The sequence below is a fragment of the Scomber japonicus genome, chromosome 15 (genome assembly GCF_027409825.1).
Source record: "Scomber japonicus isolate fScoJap1 chromosome 15, fScoJap1.pri, whole genome shotgun sequence".
NCBI lineage: Eukaryota > Metazoa > Chordata > Actinopteri > Scombriformes > Scombridae > Scomber > Scomber japonicus.
Window position 1 is genome coordinate 24,491,343 of NC_070592.1, and position 17,437 is coordinate 24,508,779.

Sequence of the window (17,437 nt, forward strand, 5' to 3'; positions counted from 1 at the left end):
TGAAATGAACTCAAGTGTCAAGCAGCCAAAATGACAGATTGTGGAATCTAACAATTTATGTGTTTGTTTACAATGTGGCAAAAAAAGGAGTAGAATTGGCCTCAGGGTGGGAAAAAATTGAAGTAGGAAGGTAACAAATACAACATTTAGAAACAGAACAGGAGCTGAACCTTAACAACACTGGTATGACAATGTGCAGTTTCCAAAAGCCATCAGCATGTCACAATCTTACAAATCAAAGAGTGACTCATAGTAAAGGTGTGAAGATGTCGTCAGAGAAGAGCAAGCACACACACACACACACACACACACACACACACACACACACACACACACTTAGTCACTTAGTGTGTGAGTATTTACATTGACTTACATTCATTCCCTGGAGACCTAACCCTTACTCTAACCTTAACCACTGACCCAAAAATCAGCTTTGTCCCCAACAAGTCAAACCTGGTCATTCCATATAATAGGTTTTACTTGAGTTTGTTCTGCATACTGTATGTATACGTATCATTGTCATCCGCAAAAGCTTTTGGCTCACATTTATGCAATGTGCTTGCTATTCATGGCATTAACATTTATTAACATATGGTTAATTTACTAGCATATGGTGGTGTTTACATTGTAACTCCTGTAATTATTCGTGCAGCACACCCACTCATAATTTATTAATTTATAATAGCCTTTGAAATCTGTCATAGCTAGAAAACATGTCACTTCTGGGGAGTGATGTGTTATAGTTATAAAAAAAAGATAAGAAAAATTCACCTTTGAAAATGAGAACATACAAGCTAAAAATAAGAACTACAATGAGAAACACTTCAAATGTACAGACTACAACAAAATGAAAACATCTTTATTTTTAACTAAAACTCAACAAAAAACAAGAAAACACTAACGTAATATACATTCCCTCAATGGTTTCACTGGCTTTGTCAGCCAAATTAGAGCAACACACATGCAGAAGGGACAGAGCTAACTCCAGTTACAGCCATTAAACTGTGTGTGCAGTTAATCGTTTTTCTAAAATGATCCTGTGTACTACAGCCTATATGTGAGACAATACTGCACAACATAATGTTGTCCATTAACACAGGTGGCTGACTCACTGGTATCCAAAATTTCCACTAACGTTGCTTTCAGACACACCTGTATTCTGAAGGTTGGAGAGGATGTATTTGGTTGTGAATAGGAATCCAAAACAAAAGAGGCTATTTGCATGTGCATAAAGCTGAAAAGAACAAATAATGTATGTCAAAAAAAACAACCTGAGAGAATTTAAATAAAACTTAAAAAAACATGTGCAAGCAAGATTGGTGTCACTTTGTAGGGGTGCAGGTGTCACAAATACAGGTGTCACAAATTTGAATTACACATGGAAAAAAGAAACAGGAAGCAGTGCTATTTGCTTAACAAACTATAAGATTAGGTTGAGGCTAAAGAGTACAAATGGTGTCCTGCTTATGATGTCAGTCTCTAGCTCTATCTCTACTAAATGAAACTAGAAAGATATCCATCCTCTTTTAATTTTATAGTTAACATTATAGTTTAAAGTCCATAAGCTAGGGATCATGCAGGTTTGGACATTACATGAAGTGAAGCCTTTGTATAGCTTTTTTTGGTACAGTATGTATTTTTCATTTCTCTTAGATATTTGGGATTAGTGGGGTCTGATCAGTACAAAAACTAAGCATCATCTTTGAACAGGAAGTAGTTTTTCCAAAAAAAAAAATCCTCCTCTTATGGGGAGTAAGAGTCTCAATGTCCTCAAATGTGTACTTCCTGATTAGCAATGTCGTAGCTTGCTGATATTGCTAAAAGTAGTTTTTGTATAGTACATCAAACTACAATCATTATTTAGCATAAATAAACAAGTGCTCACAATCGGAATGCTAATATGTATAGCATGTTCACCATCTTAGTGTGGCGTGTTAACATGCTAACATTTGCTAAATAATGATATACACAAACGACAGCTGATGGGAAAGTCATTTGTTTTACAGGACAAGGAAACTAACACTGTCGCCCATCATTTACACAGTCATTAAAGTCATTACGTTAAGTACTTGCAATTATTTAGGCATGTTGGCATCAGAAGTCTCTTCATCTCTCATGATTTTCTAACTGCAGGCCCTAATTGCATGTAATTTCAGTGAGTGTTGTATTTTAATAATTAAGTCCTTTATCAAAACTGTGTTGTTTTATAACAATTTTATTTGCAACATAATATCATTTATCTCATCCAAAGTTGTACAGCTGTGTACATACAGTAAGTGAATTCTACAATTTAAATGTTTATGGGAAACCATTTAACAAAGTTTAGGGACATACAATGGTAAATAAATTGTTGTAAATGTGTTAGTTTTGTTGAATTTCTATATATTTTGCATTGTGGTGGCATGAGATCAGATAACAGTACCTCAAACACTCTTTCGAAAACCTTACCTATTGCAACTAAAGCCTCGCTACAATTTATCAGTTTATGACAGCAGACCAGGAGGATCTGAACCCATCACTTTATCAGTTTATCCCTGAGCCAGAAGCACCACTACACAGAATGATAAAGACTGACTCAGCAGGTAAAAACACCACTCAGTGGGGATGATTGAGCCAAAATCTGAATAATTATGTATGTCAACGCTGAATGGTGAAGAATGACATTTGGTTTCTTTGGGAAAATGGTCTCAGCCTTATATTATCAGCTGTGGAAAGAATACATCTACTACATCTACATCACCGACTAATGTGTGGGAAGATTTTCTTCCTTTTGTCGAAATCAAAGGAATAAAATGGTCAGATGTCGCGTCAGTTGTTTTTAGGGTTTACATTACTTATGCAGGTGAACCAGGATTTGAGGTCATTTGGACTGACAATCTACAGGACAGTCTGTCAGAGACTCACTGCAAGTTTCCAGTAGGTGTGATTTGAAAGAATCATGAATGAATGTTTGAAGTTTCATTGAACTTTGGACAACAAACCATTTCATTATAACTTGAAATTACCTGGAGCTCTGAGTTCAACACAAAGAGATGCCAATGAATGACCACTGAGTCAGCCAATGTAAAGTTCACTTTCTGCTTGTATCTGAACCAACGAATCAGAGTCAGTTGATGTAATGAGCTACCACAACCCTGATTCTATAACAATATGCTACAGGTTAAGTGCTTGCTACATCAAATCAGGACAATAATGACACATGAAACCACAAAGAAATCGGTTTTGCTATTCAACACCATTCATGAGCCAAGATTAAATCAGAAGGCATGAATACTTTTGAGGGCAGGAGATAAAGAAGATATACTACTATGCACTCTGATATAATGAAGCCATTTTTCTCTGTCTTCTACCTTTGTTGGTAGGGAAGTATTGTTAATGTGATTATTTTTATAAAAGCATCATTATTTGGCTCTTGGTTTATATTGTTCATTTGAATTCCCACTATGTACTATAATGCTTATCAACAGCCAATCAATTTATTTATTATGAAATGACATAACATACTTATATACCTGTTAGAGTACTAATATAGCAAGATCCCCAAAACCTCTATCAGTGTAGTACAACACAGAAATTCCAATAGAAATTGTCAGCAGCTTTATGAGATGAGGGTACAAAGGCAATCACAGGGCAATTATTGCCACAAATGGACTTCACAGGGATTCAAGAGTAATTAGCCAGGACTTCACTTCACCAGACCCAGGCTGTCTAATTCCTTCATCCACAGAGAGCAAAACTGGTGAAGCAGCCTAATTTTAAAAGCAATCTCCCAGTCCCATCATAAGCCAGGGATTTTCATTAGCATCTTGTTACTGCTCAACAGCACCGCAATTACCTCTTAATTTGAGCTCATTTTGCACTTATTTATGGAATCATAATCAAGACTCCATGCCACTGAGCCTAGAATCAGGTGAAACTGGGGACATACAGTATACACAAATAATTGACTTTACCTTTCTGTTTCCCTCAGATCCCTTCTTGGAGATGCTGTGAGCCATTAAAAGTCAGGGAAAAAAATAACACTCACATAAGCTCCAGTCTGATATGATTGAAGCATGATTGCAGATGACTGAAGCAGCCGGTAATAGCTACTAAGTCAGCCCTGATATGATTTGTTTACTGCAGTAGGAAATTATCTAGTCAAGTGAGTTTTAACTCAGTTTTCCTAATTGAATCAGTCAATCTTTGAGCTGATCACATATCAACTGATATTCCCTCTCTCCTTACATACACAACATACAACAAAAGCATCACTTTATCCAAATCAGATCTTTAAGTTCAATTACATGTAACTTTAGTGAATACCCTGCTGAATTAAAAAAATGTTGCAATGACACAAAATCTTGCACCCTGATGGTAATTGTAGTTATGCTTTGAGCTAAATGCTAATGAAGCTTTGAAAGCCTGCAGACTCTGCTCCACCACCACCAGCATCTAGACTCTAGCGAGATCCTGTCCCATCTCCTGTCTAATGGGCTTATGCTTGAAGAAGCTTCACTTTGTTAGAGTCTAGTCAATGAAAATCTTCCTGTCACTAACATCAATATATTTTTATACACTTCCAATGGATTTCTCCTTATTGAAATGCCAGCATGACACCATGCTCACAACGACAATGTCAATATGCTCATGTTTAGCAGGTATGCAGTTTACCATGTCCACCATCTTAGATTAGCATATTAGCTTAGCATTTGCTAATTATCTCCAAAGGTACAGCTCAAGCTGATGCTTAGTTTTATAGGTATTTGGATCAATTGAAAATTTTAGATGAAACTTTATTACAATTCATCCTGAATATAATATGAATGTATCTACCACATTGCATGGCAATTCATCCAATAGCTGTTTAGCTAATCTACTTAAAAAACACAGATTCCAATGTCATTGTGGTTGCAGAGGAAATGTCAGGGAATCCACTGAGTAAAAGAATAGTATCTGTTGTGCATCACATTGGGATTGTACAATACTACAGTGCCAATGCAAAGATTACATTACATTAACTGGAAAGATTGATAGCACCCTGATTGTCACTAGAGGCCTCTGATCAAGGCATTTTTCCAACCTTCCAAACATGTAACACAACTATGAAAATAATAAGGCAGACATACTGATGCACTTAGAAAGGCGAAAAGAAATGACTAGGCCTTCGCTGCGCTCTCTTCTAAATAGATGCCATAGATCAGGTAGACAGAGCTGGAGCCAGAACTAATTGAGCACGGCTGGTTCTCCTTCTGGACTTAGGCGATTCCCACCTCCATGACTGATGGATGTGTCTCAGAGGAAGAGCCTGGCCCTTCTGCTGCTATCACATTGCCTAATAATATCTGGTGGATCACATGCTCAACTTGAGGAATGTGAGTGTGAATGTGAGAATATTAAAGAAAATTAAACAGAGTTCTGCTGAGGGGCAAAACACACAGTAAGGCAGTAGTTTAATCATTTCAATGAAGGATTGTTCAAATCTCTGCCTTAAGTGGCTGGTATGAATGCTCAATTGAATCAATTCAGACAACAAAAATATGACAGCTCTGTTTCATTCACTGACTGAAGTGTTTACTCAGCTACAATCAAAAATATTTATTCATCAGTGACCAAAATCTGTTTTGATGTGAGCTATTTGGATGAGTTGTAAAAATACTAGAAAAATAGAAAGTGACTGGTGTTTGCAATGCAAATGCAATGCAAATGTATGCCAATGATGTCACCAAGTATAAGTGTTTAAAGGCACATGGCGACTGTTGAGCCGATTATGAATAGGACTGAGTTGTGTCGACCGAGTTGGGACAGGTTTGTTAAAGCCAGTGGGTGTTGACAGTTGGTAGATAAAGAAATATTTGACTGTGAAGTTTTCAGATCAAGTCCAGTTGAGTCACTTGAGGGACAGCCACAAGTAAATGAGTGTTTTAGTGTCTTTCAGCTCTTTGTTTTGATTTTTACAGTCCACGACTTTGTAAGGACTTCGTATGGACAGAAAATAGATTGTTTGAGAACGGTCTTCCAAATATACTGTAGATATTTATAGCTTTTTTAAATTGTCAAGCTTTCTAACAAATTCAGAAACTATAGACTGGATTAACCGTAAAGTCCTCTTGCATTTAAGAATGTGTTTTGTTTCTTGTTCCTTCAGTTGGATGTTTCAGCTTCACTGTATGTGCACAGTTTGACCCCTTATCATTTCCACATTCATCTGCTGAAAGCTGAACATTTCTCTGTGTGCCGCTTTGTGACATCACAGCCAGTTTAGAGTCCAGTGAGCACTTTAGCCATGTGAAACTTTGAAGCCTCCAGTGTACACGCGCTGACAATGCACTTTACAGTGAAGTAGGAGACAGCTTGTGTCCAGCAGTTCAACAATATATTTGCATATTCATAGACTCACTTTTTCAATGAAAGGGAAGGTATAGATGTCATTTTAAGGATTTTAATGAGGTAATTGTACTTTGCTAGTGGAAAGAAAATATCAGACACAAATTATTATTCCAAAACAGTGTGGGCTCATTATAAAATAGAAATTGCAAATACACTAGAGAGGAAAAACAAGAGCCTTTCAACAGTTGATATGACAGTCTGATTAAAAATAATGGAGTTCTTTGTAATCATCCTGAGGATAGCAGGTGTTAGAGCTGTAAGAGAACATGAGGAACTCTCCTTCAGGCCTGTGGGAATGCTGTGTGATTAAACCTATATAGTAACAAGAAGGCTACTGAATTATATGAAAGTTTCATTGTCACAAAACTGATCACTGAAACTGGTAATTCGTTGAAAATGTGGTTATGTTGCTTTTAAAAAGCTGCAAGTTACAAAGCATATGAAACTGCCTACAGCAAAAACCAACCACAGAGTGGAGCACAAGTATTGTTTGTGATGGGTTTGTGATGGATTAAGATTAAATTCACCTTCATTAATCAGGAGGAGCAAACAGTAGCTGATACAAGGACTTAGTCATTTATTGAGTTTCAATAACTGTTCATGGGGGGATGGGGAGTGAGTGGGTGGGTTGTCTGGGAATTGCATTTCATTCGAAAGCTGGAAAACAACCTGGGCAAGTTTCCAGTCACACAGTTCCTCAGGGAATTACTTCTTTGTGCCACCTGAACACAGCGAGGACATCTTCAAAATACAAAACAGTATCTTTGAAACCCTAGACATCCCAGACACAGTTTGACAAAGGTAATTCACAGTTAAAGTTCAGCGGGTGGGGTATCATCCATGTCATCATGAGGACATAATCCTTGAAATGACAACAATAACTATAAAGTCAGTCAACCAAAGAAAGGTTACAATCTGTCAGGAAAATGGGTTTTAAAGGATGGTTTTACCGTTTTTTTGAGTCTAACTTGAAACAGTAGTAAGAAAATGTAACGTATGTACATAATGGTTTTAAGCCATATGGATGACAGTGGTGTTCACTTCATCAGACAGCTGGTCCATCACTGAAATATCTTATCAACTCCTGGATGAATTAACATGAAATATTTGACAGATAAAGGGTTCCTAGATTATTTTATCCTAATGACTTTGGTGGTCCCTCGATGTTTCTTCTAATGCCACAACAAGGTTGATATTTGTGCTTCTGAGTGAAATGTCTTAAGGAATTACCTGATTGACTGCCATAAAATTGTATATTAAACAGTAATGTTCCCCATAGAATGAATCCTAATAACCTTCATGATCCCCTTGCCTTGTAGCACTCATCCAACATGAGGTTGACATTTTGTATTTGCAGTGTAATTTGCTAGATAACCAAAGAGGATAAATTCTTTTGAGACTTTGGGCTTTTCTTCTACTGCCAAAAAATTTGCTTTCCAAACATTTTGCTTCGTAACCAAATACTTTCAAAACTAATGATATTCCTGTTAGTATGGATGGGAAGATTTTAAATTTCATTAGTCTTTTTTATCCAGATTCCATTGCCAGTATTATCATGAATATCCTCATATGAATGTAAATATATCCTCATGAGTAACTTGAAAAAGCTACACTCCTATTGATTTCCTGATTTAGTTTGGTTTGCCATTTGCCACAAGGGGGAGCTAGCATCTTTCCAGTCTTTTGTCACAATGGCTCTAGGCTCTGAATGTGAATGCTTGAGAGGCATGATGATGATGATTATCAGGATAATATCATTAATCACAATTACTTTGACCAGGATGAAGGTGACATGAAATTCTATATCATCCAATGTCTCCCTCTTAGCTTCAGCTGCACTGTGTGTTTAAAGTTAATTGGCAAATATTCATTTGCTAACAGGCTAAACTACTGGTTTGTGAACTAACTATATATTTTACCTGTTACATTGCAGCATGGTAGTATTGTTCCATGTTGAACTATCCACTTAAAGCTGAGTGACCAAAGTATAATAGCACTCACTTAATTTATGCATCTGTATTATTGTGAAAAAAAAGAAAAAAAAGACACAGCACATATATATAATTTCCATGTCTCAATTAAATTAGTTTTAAATACTTAAAAGGACATCAAACTGTGGATTAAAACCCTTTCAGCACATTTCCGTCTTATGAAAAAATCATTTCCAAATAGAGACGATAGAAAGCCAGAAAACCTCACATTCATTAATTGCTTGTTTGTTGATGCTACAAGAGCTGCAGGTTTGCTGTTTTGCTCACTTTTGCCTGAGGCTACCACATTCTCTGGAGTGTGGGTTAGCTGTAAACTTTAAACTTGATATCAAATTAGACACATTTCTAAACACACAAGGTTTATTGCATCTTGGCCCAGAAATGTTTAAAGTCCCTCATTGTGGATCACACCTCTCAGTTTTTAGGAGTTCACTGACTGCTGGACTTCACCTTCAGTCAGCTGCCAACAACTGCAGCCTTGCTTCCTAAGAAAAGATAAGAACACTAAAAGGGAAGCTTCCTGGCATCACAGTAGCAATAATAAACAAATACATGACAGTTGACAGTAAAAATAAATTACACACAGTAGCCATCACTGCATAAAAATCATAAAAAAATGTACACCAGTAAATACAAAATACAGAAAGGGGGAAACAATTCATGCAAAGGGGGTGGGGGGTAGTCTCAGATACTATTGTACAGCCTGATGGCTGTCAGCATGAACTGCTCTGTTTTGCACCTGGGAAGAATGAGCTTTTGGCTGAAGTTGCTCCCCCTGTGCCATAACTCAATATAAAGGGAAAGGGAGGGGTTAACCTGGATTGTCCTGATTGTGTCCCTTATCCTCCTCTCTTCCATTGCCTAATGGCTGTCCAGCTGTAATCCAACCACACTGCACCACAGACTGAACAATGTGCTGGCCACCATCAACTGGTAGAATATCTCCAGTAGTCTGCTACACACATCAAAAGGACATGAGTCTTCTCAGGAAGTGGAAGCAGCTCTGTCCCTTGCTGTAGAGACCTTCAATATTGTCCCTCCAGTTCAGCATGTCATTGATGTGCACACCCAGGAACCTATAGGAGTTCACTTTCTACACCTCCTCCCTAGAGGTTGGTGGCTTCCTGCTCCTACGGAAGTCCACCACAAGCTTTTTTGTTTTTTGTAATTGAAATCAGATTCAATAAAACACAGATACAGTAAAACAAGGCCATGAGAGAATTCTGCTCATTAAAAAGAATCCATCCAGAAAAATGATTATTTAGATAATTAAATAATGTCTTTAATCATTTTTAAAGATTTTTTCAGATCATTTTCATACACAAAATGATTAATTGATAACAAAAACATGTATTTGTTGCAGGCCTGTATCTATTACAAAAATGTCTTACTGTACAGGAGATGTGCACATCTGCACCTCATACAAATTGAATATTAGAGTCTCTGAGCCTCTGGCCTTCTGTTCATTTGGCGTTGCAGGGCATATTGTGTGTCTACATGAGGCACATAAAGCGTCGAGGAGCATGAAAAAAGAATTGGTAATTGACAACCCAATTGCCAGAATAAAGTGTTAATCACATGCACATTTAATCTACATTTCTCATGTTGAATCTCTACGTTTCAATGTTGGCCACTATCAGTTTATTAATAATGCTTTATGATGTGAAAATACTGTGGTTAAAGACTGGTTAAGTTAGGGTTAGCAGCTGAAAATGTCCTGAGACAGCAACTCACTGTTCTTGAACAGTGATTGTCTCCTCCTCCTAATAAGAAGGTCAACTCATATGTCATCTGAAATACGTCACTTTAAATATTAATATACTACGTATTAAATGTATTGAAACAGAGATTAAATGTATCTCTGGTTTTCAACAATGCCAACATTTTGGCGACTGAGTTGTCAATACCTGGGAGGGAGAACAGGTTCTATGTCCGTCAGGGTAATTGTGACATTAAACATACACGCTGCAATGACAACAACCAGTCACCTCCGTTTCGAACCAGCTCAAAGTCTGCGACAAAAATGGGAATCACACACGATAAAATTAAGCTAAGTTAAGCTTTACAAGAGCCCCATTCTAAATGTCAATCCTTGTGAGACAACTATTTGAACAATATACTGTTCTGTGAATTACTTGTGAACAAATATTTACACCCCATAACTTCCAGGGGTAAGTCTTGCATGGCTAACTGAATTAATCTATAAAACTAACATTACTAATTACCTATGGTGGTCCCTTTATACTAATAAACCTATTTAAACTGAGGAATAAAAGACGTCATATGGAATACTATTGACACATCTGACCTGATACATGACACTGTTTAACAAGGATGTACACCAAGAGGATATTACAATGCCAGTTAGTGTAACTCATGTAATAAAGTGAGCTAGGTTAGCACAGTTGGAAATGTCTAAATTAGTCTCTGATAAACACATTTCTCCATGTATATAAGTACAAAGAAAACTAAACCCCACAGTTAGCAGCAAGAGATACATCCTGTTTACACTGTTGATATCTTTGTTCCGTGGCAAGCGTTCTACACATTAGCCAACACATTTAAGTTTTAATGGTGCAACCAGATTGTGTGTGAAGTCCTCAATAACAACTAGCTTAGGTGCTGGGGTTAGTTACTGCATACTTGGGGTATACCCATTTATGATTCTGTGAAGCCTTTGTGTAGTAGTGAAACTCTTTTGATAACACCTATTCTTACAATTTTCTGATCCACTTAATCAGGAAAGTCTCAAAAGATGTACCCTTCTTCAGACTAAATACTGCAGAGACAAAAATGTTATCACTGTCTACTTGAATGATTAAAGTGGAGACAATGGTCTTTTATGACGTTGTACAATGTCACAATGAAGACATATTTGCTTTTTAACTAGCACACACCCACAATCATGGCACACCAAGTAGACTTGTTTAACAGGATGGTGATATTTACAATGTTAACTGGGGGTAAACAAACCCCCATCAAATATCACTAAAGCTGAGGCAGAGCTTCGGACACGCATTGGTATCATATCATCAACTTAAGCTGACACTTAAAACAACACAATGAAAAAACAGAAAGCTTGATTTGTCTTGTGAAGTCTTTTGATATAAATCTCACCATTATTCTGCTCTTATAAGCATGGGTCACTGAAATTAGCTCTTTTTGCTTACTAACTTCATCTTCAAGAGCACTGTTTTTTAGAGCATTATAAAAGGGTTCACTGTGCTTTAAACAAGCTTCATTTTAAGAAGTGTCACCAAGAGCCTGCCTGTAGAAAGTATTCATTGTGATATGCTCAATTGTACATGTAAGGAGTGACGTGTTTGTTAAGATTTTTTTGTGTTTGTGCAACTCATCTTGTCACATATTGGTTTTAAGCCATACTGTACACAACATTACCACTCTGGCAGAACTACCTACTGTCTTCACTTCTGCCTGACGTTTACTGTATAAACAATCTATCTCTGACTGACTCCTCCTGATTACTGAAGGCACACCCTTTTCTATCACAGGAACAGGATTTTTTTTTTCCTTGATAAATTCTATGACTCAGAGACCAAGTTTTACAATAAGTCAGTGGCAACTAGTTGGAACTATCTGCATTATTTCTGATTCAGTGTTACAAATAGGCATGCACACCCTTTTCATAGCCCTTCTCTATTGTTTTAGTAAGGCATGCTTTGGAACAGGTATGACAGCCCTGCTTGAGAACAGTGCCAACCTGGTGACAATAGAAAGTATTGTTTTTTTAATCTGTTTGCTTAGTTTAGTAACATAAGACCTAAAACTGAAAAGAAGAAGCTCGTTCACCCTCGCTCACTTCTGTTAGTTTTAATAAGACACAACATCTCAGTCTCTCAGACCTTCATCAGGCATAAGACCTGCAGATCAGAAATCATTAATGATTGGAGGTAGGTTGCTCTCATAAGATTTTTTATTTGTTCTATTAAATTAGAACAACTCCTAAACAAACATTTACTATTAAAATCATCATCCTTTGGAGTGGTTTACACAAAGGCGGGTTTGTGACAGGCTGGTATACCACCTGACCCATGTGCCAGGTGGTTTTGTCATTTGGTACGGAAATTTCTTTTAGAACAAGATGCAGAAATGTCTCTGGACTTTTCAGTCCGAGGATCAGGAGGAGGGGAGCAGAGGTGGAACAAGTACTCAGAAAGGGTCACCAGATAAATCTGAGGGGTTGTGAGATGATTGATGGGAGAGGAAAGAAGGAAAACACATTTCAGTTTTTAGACTTTTTCCCTCTAATCTTTGAATCTAATCTTTAAATATTGCATCATTTGAACATTTATGGAAATTAAACCATGTGAAAAGTTTAGAGGGAAATATCACTATTTGGTGGAGCTGTTAACAACTCATACTGTCACAAAGGAGAGAGTGGAGCAGGTGGACTAAAGACAGGGCTGCAGAAAAGGGTTTATTCCCTTGGACATGCTTAGAAAAACCAAAAATGTCAAAAACTGGCAAGACTGGCGAGAATAAGGCCCCGTTTATACGTACCCAGTTATTTTTAAAAATGGAGACATTAACCATCGTTTGCACCCTCCGTTTAGATGCAAATGGAGAATTCGCCCCTGAAAACGATGCTTTTTAAAAACTCCGGCCAGAGTGGAAATTTTGGAAAAAACTCCATTTGCACGTTTGCATGTAAACAGAGAAAAACGGAGATTTGGGGAGCCAGAAACTGCTCCTGGGTTAAATGTGACATTGTTTACAGTCTATGGTGATCATGGATACATGCAGAATAGCAATCACATTTATGCTGGTGCAATCCCTTTGTATTTGTTCGCATTTGCAAATACAAGTGCTGTACTATGTGGAGGAATGAAGTGACGTGGGTTTGAGCTGCTCTTGACGGCATATACATGGGTTAGTGTAAACGGAAACTTTTCTGAAAACGGACTGGTGTGCATGCAGTTTTTTTTGTAAACGGAGAGGATGAAATGTCCGTTTATGAAAATAGCCGGGCACATGTAAACGTAGTCTCACAAAGGATCCAACAGAGACTGAACAGAAAACCAAAACTGAAATACTGCCAGAACTAACGAGGGAATAGGGAACAGGTGACAAGACACAAGTGCAGGCTGGGAGTGATAGGCTGAAAGGACACCGGAGACAGGGCGGATGTTGATGATACGGATACAAGAGAGGTGTGAAGGTTGGGGAAAACAATGAGGGCAAGGCAGGGCTAATGAACCTGATGCAGGGCAGGTGTGAGGAGGAGCACATGAACACGCAAGGAAAACAGGGCAAGCCAAATAACAAAAGTGTACCATTACAATACACAAAGAGTCCATGACAATAGACATCTGAAATGTGACCCTGACTACACATTACTTTTTGTAAGACATGAAAAGAGAAAAAGGTTGAGAACAACGGGTTAAAAGCTTGTTATAGTATCCATTGTGTCAAATCTTCACGTGAAAACTAAAGCTGTCAAGTAAATTTAGTGGAGTGGGAAGAACGATAAAACGTAGTGGAGTGGACGTATAAAGTAGCATAAAATGGGGATACTCACTTTATTATCTCCCACCACTGGAAGGGATGAATAGTAATGAAACAGCTAGTGTGAGGTGGCTAGATACACACATGAATTGAAACTCACAATTAAAAGTAATTGGTCAGTGTAACACTTAATTGTATATAATTATTGATTTGACTGTGATTACAGCTGGAGTTGATTTCCAGTTGACAGCCACATCCTTCACTACAGCACACTGTGACTCCAGAGTCAAAGCAAGTTTAGCTACCCAGTGATCAGTAAAGCCAACAAATTCAATTAAATGTTGAGATACAAACATTATACAAACATATATGAACTGTGTTAGCATGTACACAACTGGTATGACAGTATTGCTTTTTGTATTGCTGTGTTTCTAATATTATGACATCACCAACACCCCCCCCCCCTTTCTTTTTTACCAGTTTTTTTTCAAGCTGACCTACCATGAGGAATGACAGCTACCTGTAGCTGCAAGTTGAAGACATGAAGGCAATATCTTAGAGTGGGAGCCAACATAAACTCTGCATCCCTTATTCCGGTTAAGGGTTGGGATTTAGGTAGAGCTATTTAGCGTTTATTGAAAATAACATGAATGCATTGATTTAAAAAAAACATCTAGCGTTGGAACATGTTCAAACAGCGTTAGCATGAAAGAGGCCCTAAAGTCATTATCTTAAGACACAGAGAGTTGAAGACAGATTCCATTATAAAATGTGACTGCGACTTATCGATTTACATGTCACACAAGTTTACCTTGGGTGCTCTGCTTTCTTCCCTCCACATGTAAACTCACTCCTATGATTGCCTTGCAGGTCTCTGGGCATTGCTCTGTGGTAACCAACAGCTCTTTCTTAAGTACTGACAATACATACAAGCAAAGAAATCTGATAGTGGCACATCAGAAAGAAAACCAGAGGGGGGCAAGTCATGCTATACATCGGTTTTGGTAGAGTTGATAAAATTCTCTAGTAAAGTTCAGTCTCATTTGAGGCCAATTTGAGATATTGAAGACAGCATACACAATTTCACATCAAAATAGAGAAACACAGCAGTCTTCTTCAGAGTGTTTGAAGTATACAGTTACAATTTGGCAGAGTTACAGCTGGGAGTTGGACCCAATTATTTAGGAGCCAGTCAGTTTCCTTATCCCATGTTTCTAGATACAAGGACAATTCACAGTGATATAGGTAAAAGTGATTTAAAACCCCATTACATATGGTATGAAACTTCATGAAACATTACTTCTGGCCATCACTGATTCACTATTACTACCATACACTGGATGGAAATAAAGGGACATGGATTACAACCAGTTCTAAGTGTATTTGGGATCATAGTAATTACTTTGTATATCCGAGACATTTCTCTCTGGACCAGTTTCATAGAACATCACCTCCTCTAGTAGGTATCAAGACTTTCTTAATCCCACAGAAGTGCAATCTCCCTTTTTTACTTCACTGTGTAAAGGTTTTTATTGACTTAATAAAGTTTTGAAGGTTACTGTTTAAAAGCTGTAGACTTTTAACTTAGCAACAGGCTTGATATTCCAACAGTGCACCATAAATTTGACTCAAACATTTTAGGTACCTTCCCTGCCTCATTAAATAAAAGAACTGGCTCCAACTCAGAGTTTAAGGAGAGTAATGGGTGCTGACCCCCCCCCCCCCCCCCCCCCCAAAAAAAAACAAAAAAAACAAAAAACAAAAACCAAACAAACAACAAAAGTCAGAACTCACATACAGTAAGTGTGTATCACTTCTTTAATAATGCAGCAGTAAGGAAACAGCCGCATTTCAGCCTGAGGCTTTCCTCAGCCTGACCTTCCCCAAACCCAAACTGCTCCTCTTTAACTTCAAAAAACTGATGAATATATGTATAACTATGCACAATTACCTCTGCTGTACTGCTGCATGTTTACAGTTATGTATTATTAGCAGTATTAGTGACTTTTTGTGGAAACACCATGAGACACAAATAATAATCCTTAGTAATTGAATTAGTAATTCAAAGAGCATTATTTTGTTCTTAAAATTAGCCTTCCAAATGTTTCTTAATGGGTTAGGGTTTTATATATGTGTGTGTACATGTGTGTTTGTGTGTGTGTACATGGGACAGTTCAGGCTTTATTAACCAAGTGAATAATATAATTACATACCATATACATCAGATTATTATAATTATCATTTATCTTTACATTCATTTTTATTAGGCCAATTCTCAAAGTGTAGAGCAGCCTATAACCTGTAGGCTCACTTACAAGCTGCGTGTGTACCTGCTGCGCCTCGTCCAATCACCTGCTTCCTCTCTGTGACGGTGTGTGTGCGTACGAGTGTGTGACGTTATTGTGAAACAGACAGCAGCAGTCTATCCACAGCATCACTGCCCACTTGCTGTAGCACGTCACTTGAGTTTATTGGTTTAGGGTGTAACACCTTCTTTCTGAAACTGTTATAATGACCTGACAGCCTGCAGCAAAAGCGCGGATGCTCTGCTTTGATTTGATCCGGTGCGTGAGTTTTATGATCATCTGTGTGGGTATTTAACGACCGCAAATATTCAGCTACATGCCATAACACACCTGGTGGAGTTACTACTTGGCATAAAAGTAGATTTGTTTAGTAATTTTGAATTTTCTTTTTTACATTGGAGAGAAGCAGAAGGAGGAAGAGGAGGACCAGGAGCCGCCTGAGGTTCGGATTTCTAATAGCTTTTTATTGGCGACGTGTGTTGTATGTTCCACAGGGGAGCCAGAGGGAGCTTGCCCTCCTCTCTTAATCGGACACGAGCAACACGAATAGTCACATTTTGGGGGTCTCTAAAGTATAAACAATATACTATTTTTGCCCCACATTTCTATTTTTTTCTGTGTTTTCAGTATCATGTACCATGCGTAAAAATGACTTTTCACGCCTTTTTTTTCTTGCCATCATCATCGTCAAAGTGTGGCGGTGCTGTATGATTAACTCTGACAGTGAACTTTGTGTCATTCAGTCTATGCGCCAATCAACATTATTCATTTATCCGTCATGTGGTAGTCAGCATGTAGGCTAGTGATGCCAAAAAACCAAGTCAATTGACTCTACAGAGCAACTCCAAAAAAAAAAAAAAAAACACCCCGAGGTGACATTATTCTGTTTGGTCTTATGGCATCGTAAAGTATAGCGTTTGGTTTTAGTTCCAACACATGTTTTCTTCTTATCATAACCACATTATAATATGACAACATCTTTGCAGAAACCGCACCTCTTCACCACAGATGTTGCAATAATACTCTGCGAATCTTCTTCCTGGATATTATGTACAGGAATTTCAAGTTGCTCATCATTACTCAGCCTGTCTGATGTTGAACTACAATAGTCTCCACGTTTACTCAGTATAACTGCACTAAAGGCGGATTTACACTCTGATCAGGTAAGAAAAAAAACAACAAATAAATAAATAAATATGAATGTATTTAAAATGATGATATCATAATTCTCAGATATGTCTATGTCCATTTTGTCTATAATTTAAAGGTAGAGTCAGCCATTCTGGAGAGATCATTGATATTTGA